Here is a 19,604-nt window from a genome sequence, read left to right on the forward strand (position 1 = left end):
TGCTCCTCCCTCGGTCACGCACGCCCTCCCCCCACCCCGGGTTTCCGAAGATTCGCGCCGGCGAGGGTCTGCTCTGGAGACCCAGGGGCCTGGGGTCCGAGCGACTTAGGTCCCCGGGAACCGCCTCCCCCCTTCCCGCCCCCCCCCCCAATGTCGCACGCAGCCTCTCCCGGGCGGCCCCGGCCTCGTAGGCGCAGAAGGCGACCGATCGAAACCCCACACCAAGCCCGGACCGGGACGACCGACCTGGACCCCCTCCCACCCCGTCCCTTATCGGACGCCCGACCCAGCCAGCCCCACGTCCAATTCGGAGGCCCGGTCTTCTGGAAGGGAGTCGGGGAGAGATCCCGGTGAGGGAGGGAGGGAGGGAAGGAAGGAAGGAGGAATCCCGCTGCCCTAATAGCGCTTTCAATCCCAGAAACTCGCTTGGGGTTCCCCCCTCCCCCACGGGTGCGGATTCCGCTGGCGGTGGCGGCAACCGGGGCCTCGGGGACTCTAGGAGAAGGCGCTGGAATCCTTGTAACCTTTTTGGAGACTTCGCGCTTTCAAGAGCTCTTTACCTGAAACTGACACCCGCAAGCACTCTCCGGGGACCTATTGGGCAGATGGAGTGGCAGGGCCAGGCGGGGCCGGTTGGCGAGACACGGGGACATTTGTCATGGGTGACCCGGCGCCTCGGCTTCTGAGCCCACGCCGGCGCGGGGAGGCCCGCGCTAATGTAATAAAGCAAGAGCGACAAGAGGAAAGGCCTCTCTCGCCCCGGGGCCGCCACATGCTCACTCGGTTTTACTGTCAGGGCTGGTTGAGGCTGTGGTTTCATTTCATATTCCATTAATATTTACAGCAGCTATTGAATTTCCCATTACAAAGTTCACCATACACACTGCTAATATGAAATTTTAATAGTGTTGTGCACATTATGAAAAGTCCCACCATTAAGAGGGGATGTGGGAGGGTCCTAGGGAGAAGTTGCCCTGGGAAGTTATCCTCCACTGAACGCTTGAAACGCTCCCACGCGCCCCCCAAGTCGTTAAATGAATTCATTTGCCATTATTACCATAAAGATGTGAAACGGTGGGCATGTTATCAATATTGAAATCAAAAGTGAGGGAGGGAGTAAAGTGGGTAAAAAGCTCGCTGGTTAAATTGAGTTTGCAAAGTTGTGCGTGTCGGTGCTTGGCCCTCACTTACAGATGTCTCCACTGCTCTACAGATCGCACTCCCTGGGGGGCAAGGAGGCGGGTGAGGAACCGGCGGAAGTTTCCAGGTCCTGTGGTGTTCTGGCTGCAGCGGGTCCTAGGTGGAGGCTCGTGGTGCCGCGGGGGAGGGGGTGCAGGTGTATGAGGCCGCCCTCTCCTCCCGGCTTCGCTCCACTCCTTGCTTTAAGCCCCAGGAGTTCGCAAAGCTGCAGTGCTGGGCTGGCCCTGGGGAGAAAAAAAAATCCCCCAAGAACCGTGAGTATCATCTGTTTGACAACTTCTCAGGACTGGCGTCTTAAGTTCCCGGGAGAAAGATGGTCCTGAGAAACCTGGTTCCTTTTCCAGAGTTGTGCAACCTAGCAGAAAGGGATGAGTGCTAACTTGGAGTGAAAAGGGGAGGAGGGAAAAGGAAGAGAATGAATCTGGCCCAGACTGTTGGAAGCACTAATGCACAAACGCAACCCCAAAGTCCTGCCGCCTAAAGTGGCCCAAAGGGTGTCAAACCCAGAGGCTCCAAGATGGCCACGCTGAGTCCTAGGATAGGGTTTCTCTCAACAGTGGGCTGGAGGCTCATGATCTGACACACAGGAGCGGCCAGGGAGAGCATCCCCTTCTGCAAGGGCTCCCAGGCCAGTGGATTAGGGGCACCCACCTCCTAGTCCTGTCTGAGACCCACCCACTTGAGTGACGCCCTCAAGCCACCCTCTGAAATGTGTCCGGCCTTCCCAGTTTGTGCACCTGTAAGAACAGGCAACTTCCTGGAAGACCCAGTGAGCCCCCAGACTCCTCTCCCCTCTTGCATTTAACCCTATCCTAGAGGGGATAGTTAAAACAGAAGCGAAATCATACTTTATTTTGTTAGGGGGTGCATATGATGTAATTTCTCTAATCTGCACTAGGCTGTCACACCCCCCTGCCCACCCACCCTCACACCATCCCCTCCCCATGCTCCTGGGGTGTAAATCAATGACACTACTTGGGTGCCACCGTGGTATCTTAATAGGCTTCTATTTCTGCAATGAGAAGGCAATTTCTGAATCTTTAGGTTACTTTTCAGCTACAGGAAAACGACAGTACCAGAAGGTAAAGATGGGTGACATTTCCACGGGAAGATCTGGTGTTGGTTTTTTCCCTGGGTTTTAAAAATTATTACTATTACTATTATTCCCCCAATTTTTTCTGCGTCTTTTATTTCTTTACAGCCCCTAAATGTGTCATGCTTTGTCACATCCTCTGTGTGTGTTTTTAGAGAACATTTGAATAAAAGGCTCGATGCCAGGTATTGGTGACCCAGTGGGTGGAATTTTCAGCCGTTCCACAAAGAGTTGGCCTCCTCTATTTGCATAAGGTCAGAGTAGTGCTTCTGATAGAACTTTAGCAGCATCTCTGTCTCTTAGCAACACTCTTGCACTCTTGGTCCCTGCATTAAATTGACTGGTCCCTTCCTTTTCTTCCTTTCATTGGGAGGCTTACAATAAAATGTCACCCTTCCAACCTGTGCCTGTCACCCAGTAGGTCATCTGTATCTCCCCCTTCCCCCTCCAGTCCCCCTCCCCTCCCCTCCTCCTCCCCTTTCTCTCCAGTTCCAATTAGACAACGAGATGATTCATTTGGTGGATTCCCAAAACTGTTTCATTTTATTGTGTTAATTAATATTAATACCATTTCTCCCTTTGTTATTATTTTAAAAAGCCCTCGTAAACGGAGGCCCGATAAGGAGCAAATTGCCAGAACCTGCCTAACAATGGGCCTGGAAAAGGGGTAATAAGGCGAGTGCAGATAGAGGAAGCAAGGTTTGGGTCAGCCTCCCCACCCATTTAGTTGATGCAAGGTTGAGCGCAGCCTGAAAACCCTCGAAGCACTTGGAATATGCCAGGCGGCCCTCTTGGCTCTGGGATGGGACACAGTGACAGGATCCAGATGCTGATAGGTGGTGTTAATGGAGGGTCACGTTTGGACAATAGTATCCATCACTTGCCTCCTGGCTCTTCTGTCAGATGGGAGTCATTTCTGACTACTCCATCACTCAGATTTGGGATAGATTCAATTATTACCTTCACCCTGGCAACGGGATATAGAAATCTATGCCTAAAGGACAAAATTATTGCTATTATTATTATTACTATTATTATTATTTTGACTACACCTCTCCTCTTGTTCATTTTAAAAGAAGAAGCCCCAAAGTGTTCAAATACCCCTTTCCTGTTTTAGCCTACCAGCAGCTGCCGAGTTACTCAAGCCCACAGGATAATGGGTGCTTAATTAACACAAAGAAACTTTTGTTTGAATGCCTGAATGATTATTGCTGATTTTTATAATATTATCGGTTGCCTAAATTAAATAGGGTCTGGATGTTTTCTAAAGTTTTGGAAGCACCCAACGCAGGGTCTTGGGGCTACCTTTAAAAGTGCAGAGAACATGTTTCTTCCCTTTTGAGAAGTGTTTGCAACTGGGAGGGCAAAAACACAAGTTGAATTGAAAAGGAGAGGAGGACAGACGAGGAGATGAGGAATAGAGGAGCCCTGGATATGGCCATGGCTCATAAAGTTAAGAACTAATTTCCATCAGGTTAAAGATAAAATTAAAATCCTGAAAAGTTCTTCGTAAAGGGAATGGGAATCAGATGGAAGGGCTCGTGCTGAAGATCCTTTAAATTCTGTCTCTGTGTCCTTGGACGGAGAAATTGAACTCTTTCTTAGAAGAGTGGTTTGTTTTCTGTAACATCCCTGGAGTGGGGCAAATGGGGAGGTAAAACACCCTGCTTTTCCCTGATATTTTCACAGACCCTGGCTTCGCTCTTTCCTCTCTTCTTCTAGCTTGCACGCCCTGTAATTCTTGCAGTATATTGCTGGATAAATGTGCAGGTAATGGGGTCTGAGAAAAGTAATCAGGGTTAGAAGTCAACTAGCTCCTCTTTAATAATTCACGTGTCATATTTCTTCCACTATGTCAAGTTTGCTAAAGAAGATGGACAGGGGCTGACGGGCAGCCACTTGAGTTTATTATTCTAAGCCTCAGAAGGGAGGAAAACCATAAGAGATGTCCCCGCTCTTCTTAATGAGGGGGCTAAAGCAGTTCCAACCTTCCTCAGAGTTCTCTATCCCATCTTGCTCGCCCTGCTTTCCAGCTTTTCTCCGAGCTGCCTGGAAGATTTGTAAAGATAGGGGAGCCAAGACATATTCCTGGGGACTTTGCTTATTTCCATTTACCTCTCCTTACACATTTGTCCCCTTGCCTCCTCCCCAGTGCCTTCATTCTTACTCTCTTCCAAGTGGCAATTCTGTTCGTTTTCTTTGGCCACAATACAGAGCACCTCTGCCAGGTCAATTGCAGTTACAGATGAGGCTCTCGTCTTAATTTTCTTACAGATGACCTTTCTTATTTTTACAACTTTTTTTTTTTTCTCTCGTGGCACTGTTGGTGACAGCTTCACATATCTTCTACTTAAATCTCTATTCTCCTTTTTGGAAGGGTGGTGGGGGGTGTTTGAAATGTGTGATTTTCTTTACTCTCAATATTGGCTGTTTCCAGAAAGAGGGAGGGGCACAGTATAGAGAAAGGACAAGAACATGTGAAATCAATGAAGTTTTAAGCATATTTAAGTTGGATTCTGGAGGACAAATTGATATGTCTGTGTGGAGATATATATATATATCTCCAGATTCTAGAAAGGAAGAGAGAACAAAAAGATAAAGATTGAATAGATTGATTCTTATGTGGTAAGACTTTGCCGCAATGCAGAAATGAGCACTATGTTTAGCGCAGTTTGCATTTCCCTGTTGCTCACGTTGCCCCAGCAGACTTGCAAGGATTCCTATTTACACAGACCAACCCAGGGAGTGATTTCGTTTACAATTTGTCTCTCCCAGTCTTTTCAAAAGCCAAACATTAGAGGAAAGTTTTCCATCATGCGGGCTAAAACTTTTTCTATGTGTGACTTACTTAGTGAAAAGACCCCAAGAGTTCCGCAGACCTTTTAGCTGATGGGTGGTTGATGGCCAGTCATATAAGGAACAACTATTTTGCATTTTTCAGTTCTGAAGAGTTTTCAAACAAAAAGAACACAGTAAGTCGATCTTTGGGGCAGCACAGTTTTACCTTCAAGGTACAATTATCACTAATGGCACACGTCAAGACAGAAAAATAGTATCTCCTATTGCATTCATTTTGTGTTTTCAGTGCTGTAAAAATGATCTATTTTCCAGGTGCCTTGCCCACTCAGTTTAGTGGCTCTTTAAATTTAGCACGTTTCTGCGGCAGATGCCCACGGTGGGCACTCACAATGTGTTTTTCAGCCTCAGTTTCTTTAGTATGAACCTTCTGAACTGGTAGTCGCAACACTGAAATACAGATCTATTTATCTGTCTGACAAAGTTGTTGGGGGGAGGGATGGTTAACTGAAAGTTCCAGAGGAACAGCAAACAATGGTTTATAAAAAAAAAAAAAATCAGGCATACTTTGACATGAGGAGAATAAATAGTTCTGAAAAAAATAAAAAACTAAGAGTCAAAGATTGGGTTGAGGTTGGAAAAACTAAGTTGGGTTTGCGCTGGTCTTGTTGCAGGGTGCGGGGGAAGGGTAAGATCTGTCCAAGATCATCACTCCAAGAAACCGCCTAGTTAAAAGCCACTCCCTAGAACTTTGTTGGGTTGTTACATTTTATCCGCTTCAATCATCAGGCAAACACTGGAGCAATTTTTCAAACACCCCGCAGGACCCAACCCTCTTCAGAGAGTGGGAAATATTTATGGACACTAGCTACCTGTTTGCAGTTTAGCTACTCTCTCTTCCTCCTCCAAGATAGAGGTTCATGTTTTATTTGCATATTTTTTTAACCAGGAGTGGGGAGGGGGCAAAGAAGGATCTGTAGGGGTTGGGGGTTTTGTTTTTTGTTTTTGTTTTTAAGCGTTTTGCTACAGTGTGCTAAGTATTGCTGGTAGAAAGTTTCTAGTTTTCTGGCTTTGATTAGGCTCGAGCCCTTCAAAGAAACGAATTTTGTACGGAGGATTCCTTTTGAAACTACTAACCATGTCTTCTCTAGATTTGAAAGATGGGAATGGAATTTGGATAAATGTATCACCCGTTTGGGGATACAAGTTGTCCCCCCCCTACTCTTTTTCTCCCACACTTCTCCAGATAACTACCCTCCGCCACCCCCAACTCAACTGGCATCCTCAGACCAACCCAAAGCTTGCAAGCTCACTTCCATTTGGGGCGCTGGCTTTGTGTTCCGCTGGGGGGTCCCCATTCCACTCCGAGTGAAGGGCAAGACAAGGCTCTGCAGGTCTGAGCAGTCACAAAGACAGAACTATTTTCCACTGGCGATGGGTGATGAAAAACATTTGAAAAGCTGCCAGGGAGAGGGCGAAGGAGAAGGAGGACGCGTTCCCCACCCTGCAAAAGCAGCTCTTCAGAGGGACCCTGAGTCCCCAGCTACGGCTCTGGTACTGACTTAGCAGAAACCCCCAAAGACGCATCTCCCACCTCGGAGAAAAAGAAGTCTGCTTGATTTCATTTTCCTTCTGGTTTAACTAGGCGAGAGGATGTAAACTCCGAGGCAAACCAAAACAACTCAAAGAAAATCTAATGCAAGTGTGTATGGGGCACATCGTAGATTGTAGGATGAACATCCCTATTGTCGCCGAGGTCCCCAAAGAAACAGTGTCCCGGAGAGAGGGAAATGCAGATTTCCTGCCTATAACCTAAAACACAAATTTGGGCGGAGGGGGGCGGCGCGAATTTTGGGGGCCAATGGCGCGGGCGGCGTGGCTCCCGGAGGGAGGGTCGGGTCGGGGGCACCGGGGGCTCTCTGGCGCCGGGGGGCGGGCGGCGCCCCGGCCCCCAGCGCAGCCCCGCGCCGCGGCCCCCACCCAGGCCGAGCCCGCACATTCCATCCCGAGTCCTGCTCACACCTATCATTTGAAGCCATCTTCGCTCTGTCTTCCAAACATCTCGAGCATTTGTGATTCCGCTTGCCGCTCCTTCTTATTGAGTTCTCCGTGTCTCTCGGCAACTTGTCATAACCTGTAATAAAATGCCCTTTCTGGCGGGAGGTAGAGTCCAGAGGGCAGCGGTTCTATTTTCAACTGATAGCCGAGAAAAGGAGCCTCGGCGGCCTCCCTTTTGTCTGCCTCGGGCTTTAACTCCTGCGGGGCCGGCCCGGGGCTCCCGAGATCCCGGCTGGGGGGGCGCCCCCGCCCCCGAAGGCGCCCCTCTGTCCCCCCTCCGGCCTCCGGGCCCGGCTCTGGGAGAAAGTTCTGGGCTTCTGGGGCGGTGCACACACGTGCGGCTAAGGCGTGCTCCTCAAAATGAGAAGAGCCTGTTTGCGCTTTTCGTTTCTTCCTTTTTTTTTAATGGGGTGGGGGTGGGGGGTGAGCTTGACCTCGAGGAACAGAACGGGGTGGGGACAAATAGAATGATCCTGAGGTCACCTCGGCCGGCATCCTGGGAGCATTTCACTGGGCTGGTTATTTAACTGGTCCGAACCCTTTCCTTAATTAGTCAGACCCATCCTGTAGTTATTTTCGTAACATGTATTCGAGATTTTTCTATCCGATGTGTGAAGGTTAAGAGTTCCCACGGCCTGCGATGTAACCTCACCAGGGATGGGGAGCCCGAAAGGGCGGGGAGCTGGGGTGTCCCTCGGGCCGCTGGGTAAGGTGCATGATCTTCACGGCAGGGGTGAGCGTCCCTGAAAGCGAACTCTGGCTTCGAACTTTCCCCGGTCCCGGGTGGTCTGGAACCCCCTCTCCAGCAGCAGCCATTCTGTATTTAGAAGGACCCCCTCTCCCATTTCCTCCAACCTGAGTTACCCCACCCCCCAGAGAGGTCACCTTAGAATTCCCCGAGATCGCCGATGGAAGACATGGAATCGACCGAATATTTTTCATGTATCTTTCACCATTTGTGACAGATGTCACCCATTTTGGGGAGGAGGATTAGGAAGGCAGGCGAGGGTGGCAGGACTAGAATCCCTACAACGATCGTCTTGCTGCCTTATTTTGTCATTGGCTTATTTGTTGAAAGAAGGAAGTAGGGTGGCCAGTCCTGGAGATGGTGTGAGTGTCCCCTCCCTGACCCCTGAGGCCCCATATCCAGCCCCAGAACTCTTCATCCAGGTCACCCCCGCCCCAAAGAGGAGGAGCCTGTAAAGTTATTCTCATCCAGCTGTGAAGCAGAAACAGCCTTCCCTTATCTTGCTCCCGAGGCCTGCCGCCCTGACCTTCCCAGGGGCGTTTCCAAGAGATGTCCACGGACACAGGCCTGGCCGACTGAGATTCCCGACTTCCTGTGCCCACCCACCTCCTCCAATTCACACACTCTCCGCTGATTTCTTTCTACGCCCGGAAGCTAGTAAAGCCTTCAAAACAATACTTGAAAAACCCAAACCACATTCTAGCCCCTCAAGAAAACCTGCAAAAAATGGCTAGCTGAACTCTGCAGGCGATTTCCCTTTTTTGGGGGGGTGGGGGGAGTGGGGGAGAAGGAAGATTTGTGTCCCAAACTATGATAAGAGACGGAAAGTAGAAACATTTGATTTGAGAGTAGGGGCTATTCGGGATTCCTCCACATGAGAAGTCCATTCTTTGTAGTTAAGAAAAAACAAATGCATTTCTGGCTTCTGCTGGGCAGGCGCTGGGGAGATGGAGTGGGGAGAAGTTTCATATATCTGGGCAAACTTAAGACATGGAGGCTTTTAATCCCCCCAAAGGGGGGAAAAAAATAAGAGAAAATAGCAAGAAGACAGAAAATGCATTTGGGTCTGAGCAGTCGTTTCAGAAATACTCTCCAGTGTTGTTGATTGCAATGCCTCGTTTCTCTTTTTGTTTTATCTCTCAAGCTTGATGTGTGCGGCTCTAGGATGGTCCCCGTTGTCGGGTATCTGTAGTTTGCCGTGGGTTCTGTGGGTGCTACCGCTTTTATGAAGGTGATTATTGCTGTCCCTTTTAACCTCTGGACAAAGCCAGACTCCTTTTCCCCTGTGTGTTCTACTTTTGTAGAAACTATGAGGCTGTAAACCCTAGACACCTTATTCATTTCAAACGCTGTTCAGAAACACTGAGGACATATTTGAGGGTTTTGACTATTACGGTCCCATTCTCCCCAGTTAGCTCATAAGCTCTGTTCAAAATGAAGCTATTTGGGGGTGTGTAAAAGCCAGTACATTTCCCGATGCACAAAAGAAAATGGTGCTTTCTGCCCACTGCCTATTTCCACTCGAAAGCGAATAATGCCCCAGTTACCACCAGGCCTGACTTGATTTATCTTGGTTAATAGGATTAACGTGTCAGCCCCTCTCAAGAATTTCCAAATGCAGATCTGGAGCGTCGCTGACTCGCTGGTGTCTTTTTTCCTCTCTGATGGGCATAATGATGCACCTCCGAGCAGAGGGCCTTTGTCCGGTGGGAGCAGGCAGATTATCTGTCTCCAGTGAAATAAGGCGTGTTGTAGCCACCTTTGCCAAGACTCAAAGCCAGAACCCAGTCACTATAAAATAATTGTGTTACTACCTCACCAGTGCTCTGTTCGTGTTTCATTTATCTTTTGACTGTAATCGAATGGTTGAAACGCAAAAATGTAGACAAATTCCAGCTGTATTGAGATCTGTTTCTTCCTCCACTACCTCGGCCCATCATTAGATACTTTCCCTCTCTGCACAGGAGGTCAGAGTGTATAAATATAAATTGCATTTTGCATTACTTCTAGATGAGTGAAGCTGTCAAAGCAATAATATGAGCTTTCAGTCCCACATTCTACCACTTCTTTCCCATTTTTTGGCCAGGAGGTCATGTGCAAATTGAACGTGACAACCCAGAAGACATGTCCAACAGACTCGTATTGTTACTCCGCTCAGCTGCCTGGCTCATAACAACATTAAGCCCACATTAGTCTCCAGCCTCCACCAGGCAGGAGCTCCTAAACATGGGACCCAGTCTTCTCAGAAAGTTCGCTTCGATGGTGACATTTCATCTGAAAGTGGTAAGCGGCGCTGACCTAAAATATTTTTCATCCAAGATACATGAGGATGCCATCCCTAGAAAGACCAGGCCAGTGTCTTACAAGACCAAAAACAAAGAACAGGTAAAGGGCTAAAGAGCCCCCCAAGACCACACACACACACACACACACATACACACACGAAAATACAGTTGCTTCTATTTGAAATTATTGAAATTTTCCAGAATCCAAGAGCAATGTTGTTGGAAATCATTTTCATTGTCATTTGAACAATGAAGACGTCACTCAGGAAGACACCTTAAAATATGGATTGACCTTGGATTCTTATTAGCAAGGTCTGATTAGCACTGTTTTAAAGACCCAGTTGCATAACCCAAATTAAAGTTTCAACAGCTTCTCACTGTGATTAGAAGATAACCCTCCTCAAACTATATTGTAGCAAAGGAATTGAAAATTTTCATCAATCTGAAGGAAACCGAATGGCTTGGGGGATTGGCAATTGGCTATCAATATGACCCATTCGTGTCTTGCCCAGATTGCAGTTAACGCAGAGCTGTTGTTCGCTGACAGGGTGTTTGATGGTTTCTAGGAAATGAGTGGCTGTTTTCATTCCTGTTCCAAATGGACAGGTGTCTACATCAGAATTGGCAACCTGGTTGGCACGCTCAAAGAGTGGCCAAAGAGCGAATTGTTTATGGAGAATAAACTTCCCTCCCTCCGTGATGCATGTGAGTGCTGGCAGTGGGGAGGGGGCAGAAATGGAGATACTGGAAGCAGAACGGTTGATACAGGTCCTTGAAACTTAAGCAGGCTAATGCCCTCTTTGTTCTGAGTGGTGCCATATGCAACTGCATCTCTCCTGAAGCTCATCTTGTGCTTGACCACGTTATACTCTAAGTGCACAGATAAAAGTCCATGAAAGGCATTTAGCCTTCCTTCGGATGCTTTTACTGGTCTCAACAACTAAAATTAAAAAAAATAAAATAAAATAAGAGTTTTTTACATTTTGTTAAATATGCTTTATTCTCATCCATCTTTCCTCTCTCAAAGAAAGTGTCCTTACTTTTTAATCTTTTTAATTACTTGTTTACTTTTATTATGTTATTTAGCTTCATTATTATTATCCCCTCCTCCATAGGTCAGATGAACTACATGTGTTTAATACTGAATGTGAGGAGGTGGTAACTTTAAGAGGCTATACCTGCTAATATTTGGTCAAATTAAGAAGTATCCCTCCTAACCTCAGTGGATACCATCACATTTTATCACATTATACCTTCGTGATGCCCTTCAGATCTATAAAAGTATTCATCTCTCCTTTCATCTCTCCTATAATCCTTACCATTCCAAGTTATTATTTATGCAAATGATTTTTATTTCCTGAGTGTTATTAAGAAACAATGCATGACTCATATTTTTTTTTTAAAGATTTTATTTATTTATTCATGAGAGACAGAGAGAGAGAGGCAGAGGGAGAAGCAGGCTTCCCGCTGAGCAGGGAGCCCGATGCGGGACTCGATCCCAGGACCCTGAGATCATGACCTGAGCCGAAGGCAGACGCTTAACCATCTGAGCCACCCAGGCGCCCATGCATGACTCATATTGTTAAGAAAAAAAAAATCTATAAAAATATTCACCTCTCCTTTCATCTCTCCTATAATCCTTACCATCCCAAGTTATTATTTATGCAAATGATTTTTACTTCCTGAGTGTTATTAAGAAGCAATGCCTGAGTCATATTCTTAAGAAAAAAATCAATCACTATAATGCCCCAGAACCTGACATCCTTTTACTGTCTAACCTCTACTTTCACAAGTATTAAAGTTGTTTTAAGTTTAGTAAAAAAAGTTTTCTAAAAAGAATTTTAAAAAAGAAAAAATATACCTGGACCTGTGGAACTGAAGGAGCCACTATTACTAGTTTTTCCAAATTTAAAAAATTTGAAGCTTCCAGTCACAAGATTTTATCATTCTATTCTTTTGTCCTAACTTTTCTCTTCTCTTCTTAATGAAATATTTGTATAAACCTGCTATCAATTTTTAGTTCATTTTTACTCCTCCACATTGCCAGAAATTATAGCAACCAAGGTCAAAGGCTTTGGAGCGAGGCTCTTACACCTCTATGCAATGCCTTCTATGACCTTGGACACATCCAACAATTCTCAGAGCTTCTGTTTCTTCATCTGCAATATGGGGATATTAATAGTCTTTAATTTACAAACTTGTTTGAGGACTCGTGAAATACCACGTGAATACCATAATTTCCAAAGGTATTTCCTTTCTGGAAAGGAGTTAGTCCTAAATCAGTGTACAGTATCATCATGCTGTTTATGATGATAATGTAACCTAAGTATTAGAATCTTCATCTGTGGAGCAGAAATAATAACATAAGGTTGTAGATAATGTGTGTGAGACATTTGGCATGGTGGCTAAACTAAAGCAGACCTTCAGTAAATGGGTGGTGGTTTGTTGTTGCCCCATTCAGAGATCCAGTGGAAGTGAGTGAAAGACTCACTTTGGAAAGAAATTCATTCTTCCAGAGTTCCACCTGGCAGTTCTTCATGCCTGGATCTAGAGGCTAAGTAGAGGTTGGCATGAAGGAAGCCAAGCTGAGAACAATGCCCAGTTATCTTTCTTTGTGCCCTGACCATAACTCGATACCTTGCCCTCTCATGAATTCATCCGCCTGGGTTGGGGTGAGAAACCCCTGCTGGAGTGGGTTGAGGTAGACAACCCAAGTCTACCTCTACTGCTGAAGAAAACAGATGAAATGAGACTCAGGGAATGTGTTTCATTGATTCAAAGATGAGTCTTGAGAGTTGAAGGAGAATGGAGAGAGTTGGAATATATTGTTTCTGATATTATAAAGTCACTTCTACATACAGGATCAAACCTTCTGGAAATCATACATAAGGATAGACTGAGGTGCCATTTGAAGATTCATCTTGAAGGAACGCAAAGGGACCCTGAAGCCAGCAGCCTCTGGTACCTGCAGACACAGCCAGGCAGTTCTGAGAAAATCTGCTCTGCCTGGGAAGGAGCCATCAGTCCTGGTTCTCTAGGAACTTCACATTAAGCTGATAACTAAGTTTGATTTGGGCCCTTGGGGGGAGTGGTGTGTCTATATATATGTGGAATAAAATTTCATATTGAAAATAATATTTCATAGCTTGGGAGATTCTCTTGTATATCAGAATTCATGAGTATAATCTCCCTGGGGGCCGGGGGAGTTGTCAAGAGCTGGAAATTTCCAATCTTAAACCATTTATGTATAACACAACTAAATAAAATGCTTTTACTGGATGTGTATAACACTTCTGCATATAAAACCACACACTCTTTGAATGATTAGAAAGGAAACCAGTTTGTTTAGATAGACCCTATTGCTGATTCATTGTATCAGATTTGCTGTGTGTGTGTGTTCCCACTGTATCAACTGCCCAGTGATATTTAAAACCTCTACTGTCTTCAGTTCAGCATGAAAGCCAAATGGAATTGGGTTCACTCCATTCTCTCTAAACATAACTGCCTTATTCTGTAAGAGTAAATTAGATTTAGTGAAAATTAAAATGTAGGCAAGAAAAAATAACTTCTCTACCCAGTCACCACTGAAGACCCACATAGCCAAGTGTCTGGCATTTGCCTGTCATCTGCTTTTCTGACCACAGGGAGCACCTCAAATGACAGGCACACAGATGGACACATTGTGTGATTGATGGCATCTACCAGGCCTGGTGGTGGGGATGCAGGAAATGGCGGCAGACATGAGCTAGTCCCCTTTTTGGTTTAGTGTTCCTTCCAACGTTTGAGGTAGAGAGGAATCAGAAAAAATTCCAGCCCTATTCTTTGCTGGAAAATCTGAAGGCACCCTTCTTGCATTCTCCAGAATCACTTGCCAAGATCAGACTTTGACGGGTAACTATACCAGCCTTCTAACTGGCCCATCAAAATTACATCCTCCCTCCCACCTTCCCTCTCTTCCTTCCTTCCTTTGTTTCTTGTTCTCTATTTCTTTGTTCTTTTTCCCTCTTGCCTTTTTTTCCTCCTCTTTTTCCCAAGCATTGTCTCACCTCAGCAACCTCAGAGTGCAAACTAGCCCACCAGAGTGGGCTCTCCACTGAATCCCTAAGGAACAGATGGAAGTGTGTGAAACTGGGAAGGGTCTGAACAGGTAGCATTGAAGACCTATAGCAACCTCCAGCCTAGTGCCCTTGGACTTCACCCCAGCTACCTTCTAGCCAAGTGGGTCATTCCTAAACATGGCATTTCTAACACATCAAGAATACAGGAGACCAATGGGGCACCTGGGTGGCTCAGTAGATTAAGGCTCTGACACTTGATTTCAGCTCAGGTCATGATCTCAGAGTCAAGGATGGAGCCTTATGTTGGGCTCCGTGATGAGCGTGGAGACTGCTTAAATTTCTCTCTCTCCCTCTGTCCCTCCTACCTGCCTCCCCCTCCACTCTATCTCTTAAAAAAAAAAAAAAAAAAATATATATATATATATATATATATATACACCAAGATTCTACCACTAGAAATGGGCCAAACTTGATGCCACAGTCTTGGGATCATACTCAAGTTGAGAATTCTTTCTCCTTTGCTAGCTTTTAAAAATTTAATTTGTTTTAAATAAGTAATCAAGACATGCAAAGGTAAGAAAGGGTGAAAAATCTTCCTTCAGTCCTATTTTCCAGCCCCTCCAACCCAAACTACCAATGCCCCTTTTTTTTTTTGTTTTTAATTAATAGACTTTCTTGGAGCAATTTAGATTTATAGAAAAATTGAATGGAGGGGCACCTGGGTGGCTCAGTCAGTTAAGCATCTGACTTTTTTTTTTTTTTAAGATTTTATTTATTTGACAGAGCACAAGCAGAGGGAGCAGCATGCAGAGGCAGAGGGAGAAGCAGGCTTCCCACCGAGCAGGGAGCCCGATGCGGGACTTGATCCCAGGATCCCGGGATCACGACCCGAGCTGAAGGCAGACGCTTAACCGACGGAGCCACCCAGGCGTCCAAGCATCTGACTCTTGATATCAGCTCAGGTCATGATCTCCGGGTCCTGGGATCGAGCCCCCCCCCCCCACCCCATCAGGCTCTGTGCTCAGAAAGGAGTCTGTTTGAGATTCTCTCCCTCCTTCTCCCTGTGCCCTTCCCTCCATTCACACTCTCTCTCTCTCTAAAAATAAATAAATAAATATTTTTAAAAAAAGAAAAGAAAAATTGAGTGGAAAGTTTAAAAAGGCCCTATATCACCTTACACCCCTCCCCACCTTCCCCCCTATTATTAATATTTTGCTTTAGTGTAGTACATTCATTAGAATTGATGAACCGATACTGATACATGATTATTAGCTACAGTTCATAGTTTACATTAGGTTCACTCTTTGTGTTGTTGTATGTTCTGTGGGTTTTGGCAATGTATAATGACAAATATCCACCATCATGGTATCAGATGGAATAATTTCGCTGTCCTATAAATCCTCTGTGTTCTACCTATTTATCCCTCCCTCCCCCACAAAACCTCTGGCAATAGCTGATGTTTTTGCTGTCTCCATCCTTTTGCCTTTTCCAGAATGCATATAGTTGGAATCAGACAGTATGTAGCCTTTTCAGACTAGCTTCTTTCTCTTAACAATATGCATGTAAGGTTCCTCCATGTCTGTTCATGGCTTGAGTGCTCATTTCTTTTTATTGATGCATAATATTCTATTGTCCAATGTACCACAGTTTGTTATCCATTCATCTACTGAAGGACATCTTGATTGGTGCTATGCTAAGTTTTCCTAATTATGAATAAAGTTCCTATAAACACTCATGTTCAGGTTTCCCTGTGGACAGAAATCTTCAACTCAGATGGAACTCAGAACCACCAAGGAATGTGATTACTAGATCATATGGTAAGAATATGTTTAGTTTTGTAAGAAACTGCCAACCTATCTTCCAACTCAGTGCAGTTTTTTTGTTTTGTTTTGTTTTCAGTAGTTTTAAAGTACATATTAGTTAGCAGAATAGGTACTTAGCAAAGACGGAAACCTAGACCCCATCAACTGCTCCTGGTAGACACCAAGGCAAGAGCTGCTACCATTTGCAGGGACACAGAATTGATCTTAAGAGCATGAACTTGATCAAGCTACAAGGGTTTACTTTTTGCCTTGGCTACTTATTTGCTCCGTGACCTCAGGCATGCTTCTGTTTCCCCAGCTGCAATTAGGCTTGGTAACAGTACCCAGATTCTAGGCTTCTGAGAACTACTGAGATATCCCATGCACATTTTGGCACACCACTTGGTATAAGTAAGTGCTCAATAAATGTTCATTATTTTTATATCTTATTACAAAAACAACCATCTTTCCCCAACCCCTTCCCAAAACAGCCAGTATATTCTTTAGGGATGAATCTGTGAAACAGTGCATTCAAGGGAGCCGAAGACAGAACAATTTGATACATTATATAATCTGAGGGGAAAAAAAATGTGCAGCAGCTAAAATAAAAAGAAATCAAAGCTAGAGAGGAAACATCTTTAAGCGTGGAAGGTTTTGAATTGCAGAATAAATTCCCTCACTCTCCTCTCACCCTGGTTTCCCATTAGTGTTTTGCTGGCTCAGAATCCTCTGGGGTGAGTCCTGGATTATGAAATGCCCTCTCTCTGGTGGCCTGCCAAAGCCCGCACTGCAGACACCCAGACTAACCTGGCACTGGCTCATGGTAAGAAGCCTCCTTACCCCGAGGGCCTGACTAATGCTCATGTTTTTTCCTTTCTCAGACAACTCCACAGGCGGGCTGTGGAGTCGGGGGTGGGGGGTGGCATTAAGCAATCCATGTGGTAATTTTTTTTTCTATTTATTTGAGCAATTCTTACATGATGACATAATGATATGTGCTAACAATGAAAAACAAATGCACTGTAGCTGCATCTCTTTGTATTGGGTTTATTTTGGAAATTAACAAACACACAAACAAGAAATCCTCTCCTGCACATTCCTGATTAATAATCTATGGCTCCCCACAATGCCCACACACTGGTGGAAACGGAAACATTTGAGCACATCTACCAGCTGATTTGCCTTCATGATATCAGATGACTAGTTTTCCTGTTTCAACTGCACGGACAGGGTTTAGGTGTCATGAGGTCAGAGTGTATGGAATTTTTTTTTTTTAACCAAGGGTAAACAATGAAACCTGATAACTTATTCAGGGCATATGGCTCAAAAGCAGGCACTCACTAATGTGAGGCGTATCGCATTAATAAAGGCCCACACTTAGGGCAAATTTGGGACAAAATCTTTCTGATTAACTGTAAAACTGAAATATGCCCAGCAGAGCTCAGAATCCTGCTGAGGAATTACAAACAGGGTAGGTTTGAGAAGTTGAACTGTAGGACAGGTGGGTCTGCTGGAGTCGTCCAAATGAATGGCCACAGCCAGGTTTTATTTTTTTATTTTTATTTTTATTTTTTTTAAAGATTTTATTTATTTATTTGAGACAGAGAGAATGAGATACAGGGAGCATGAGAGGGAGGAGGGTCAGAGGGAGAAGCAGACTCCCTGCCAAGCAGGGAGCCCGATGCGGGACTCGATCCCAGGACTCCAGGATCATGACCTGAGCCGAAGGCAGTCGCCTAACCAACTGAGCCACCCAGGCGCCCCTCACAGCCAGGTTTTAAAACTGTTCAGCCCATCGGTCCTGCGGGAAGGAGAACAGGAAGAGGGCAGAGGGTCAGAATGAGCAGGGTCTTTCTTCTTCCTCTCTCCCACCCTACTCAAGGGCCTCACCATCCCAGCACAGCTTAATGGAGTCATGGGAAAAGGAAAAGAAGAAGAGGAAAGAAAGAAAGATCCAGTTCCCAGGAGAGATCTCCCACTCCAACTTTGCTTTGGGTACACACTGTGGCCCAGGGAAATCCCTCTTCTTTTCTAGAAACTTCTGTGCTTTAAAAAAATATATATATTTATTTGAGAAAGAAAGTGTGTGTGTGTGTGTGTGTGTGTGTGTGTGTGTGTGAGCAGGGAGAGGGGCAGAGGGAGAGGGAATCCCTAAACAGACTCCATGCTGAATGTGGATCCCAACTCGGGGCTCGATCCCGGGACCCTGAGATCATGACCTGAGCTGAAATCCAGTTGGCAGCTTAACCAACTGAGCCACCCAGGCGCCCTTAAAATCCTCTGTGCTTTAAGGTCCAGTCCGGTGAGTCTGGATCATGATTAATGGCACAGTATCCAGATCAGACAACAGAAACCAGCTTGAATTCTGGGTCCACCCCATGCTCACTCTATGACTTGAGCCCTTCTTCTCTCTAAATTTCACCTTTTTTGGCTGTGAAATGGAGATGGGACCAGTATCCTACCTCCCCTCCAGCTGCTCTAAGGATCACAGAAAATAACAGGACGTGGCATGGTCTCTGATGCGTGGTGAGTGCTGTATCTAGGTTTTTACTGCATTATTGTTGCCATCGTTCTTATTTTGAATCGACTAACCAGTTATGGATATTTTTCTGTCTGGAACAGGAAATAGGCAGGAAAGGGGTTAGTCATAGCAGGGCTCAGGCATGGACACTAGGGCTTGGTATTCCAGTAGTCTTGGATGCCACCAGCTGTGCCAGGTCAGGTATTTAGTCCAGTTCAACAAATGCACTTCGAGAACCAGGGTACAGGTAACACCACATTGTCCCTGTCTGACCAGCACCTGGCCTACCAGGGGAATTCCGCAAACACGGCTGTCCAGTTAAAGTGACATCTTGTGAAGTTGGAGACCGCCCCTCTAAATAAAAGACTGGCCTCTGAATCTGAATTAACAGACATATTATCTTGATCCCTCTCCTCCCCCAAATATATATATATTGTATTTTAATGAAATAATTTCTGTTCAAAGTCCTTTGAAAACATTCTCTGCCAATTGATTTAAAATATATCTAGGCAAGAGTTGTGTCCTAGATACCCTTTAAGAAAAACATGGTTCCAAACATTTAAGTCCTATGAGGGACTGTACAGAGTTTGTCTGTTTGCATCCAAAGCATCTGTCTGCCACTGTGTAGACATGGTTGAATTACGCTTATTTAGCAATTTGGCATACAACCTCTACTTCAACTTTCATTTTTTTTTTTTCTGGTCATGAAAGGGTGTTAAAGCCAGAAATGAAATGATGGTGTGAGACGCCGCTCTGATCCCCCAACCAAGCTTCAGAATTCATTCTTATATTTGCAAAAGAGGATCTGTATCTTAGATATCTCACAAAACCACTTGCCTTTGTTAGGCCAAACAGAAAAACGTAGTAGGATAGGTAAGCAGTCTGTTAAACTGAGAAGTTGAGCTAATTCATCAAGAATTATTTGGAAGAAAGATGTGGGCCCACACTGCATTCTTGATGTCCTGTAAGTCAGGACTCCAGTGGCAGAGCTCTGCTGAGCTCTGAGGAGGTCTTTTCCAGCAAATTTTCTTTCCCACTTGAAG

General features: G+C 45.4%; 1 protein-coding gene across 7 annotated transcripts in view; it reads right to left on the bottom strand.

Annotated features, from left to right (window-relative positions):
- LOC145723578 (uncharacterized) overlaps positions 1-19,604 on the bottom strand; it is a 71,462-nt gene that overhangs the window by 28,256 nt on the left and 23,602 nt on the right. For 3 of the 7 annotated variants that reach the window (XR_014148760.1, XR_014148759.1, XM_081831593.1), the window contains exon 2: positions 1,192-1,424. The exons of 3 other annotated variants lie outside the window; for them this stretch is intronic. The gene's annotated coding sequence lies outside the window, so the exon portion shown is untranslated. Of the gene's footprint in view, positions 1-560; positions 717-1,191; positions 1,425-19,604 lie in introns of those variants that run through there. One more of the 7 variants, XR_014148763.1, reaches the window with a different exon arrangement.

Source organism: Leptonychotes weddellii, chromosome 9 (genome assembly GCF_054177405.1).
Source record: "Leptonychotes weddellii isolate Sample4059 chromosome 9, ASM5417740v2, whole genome shotgun sequence".
NCBI classification, from domain to species: Eukaryota; Metazoa; Chordata; class Mammalia; order Carnivora; family Phocidae; genus Leptonychotes; species Leptonychotes weddellii.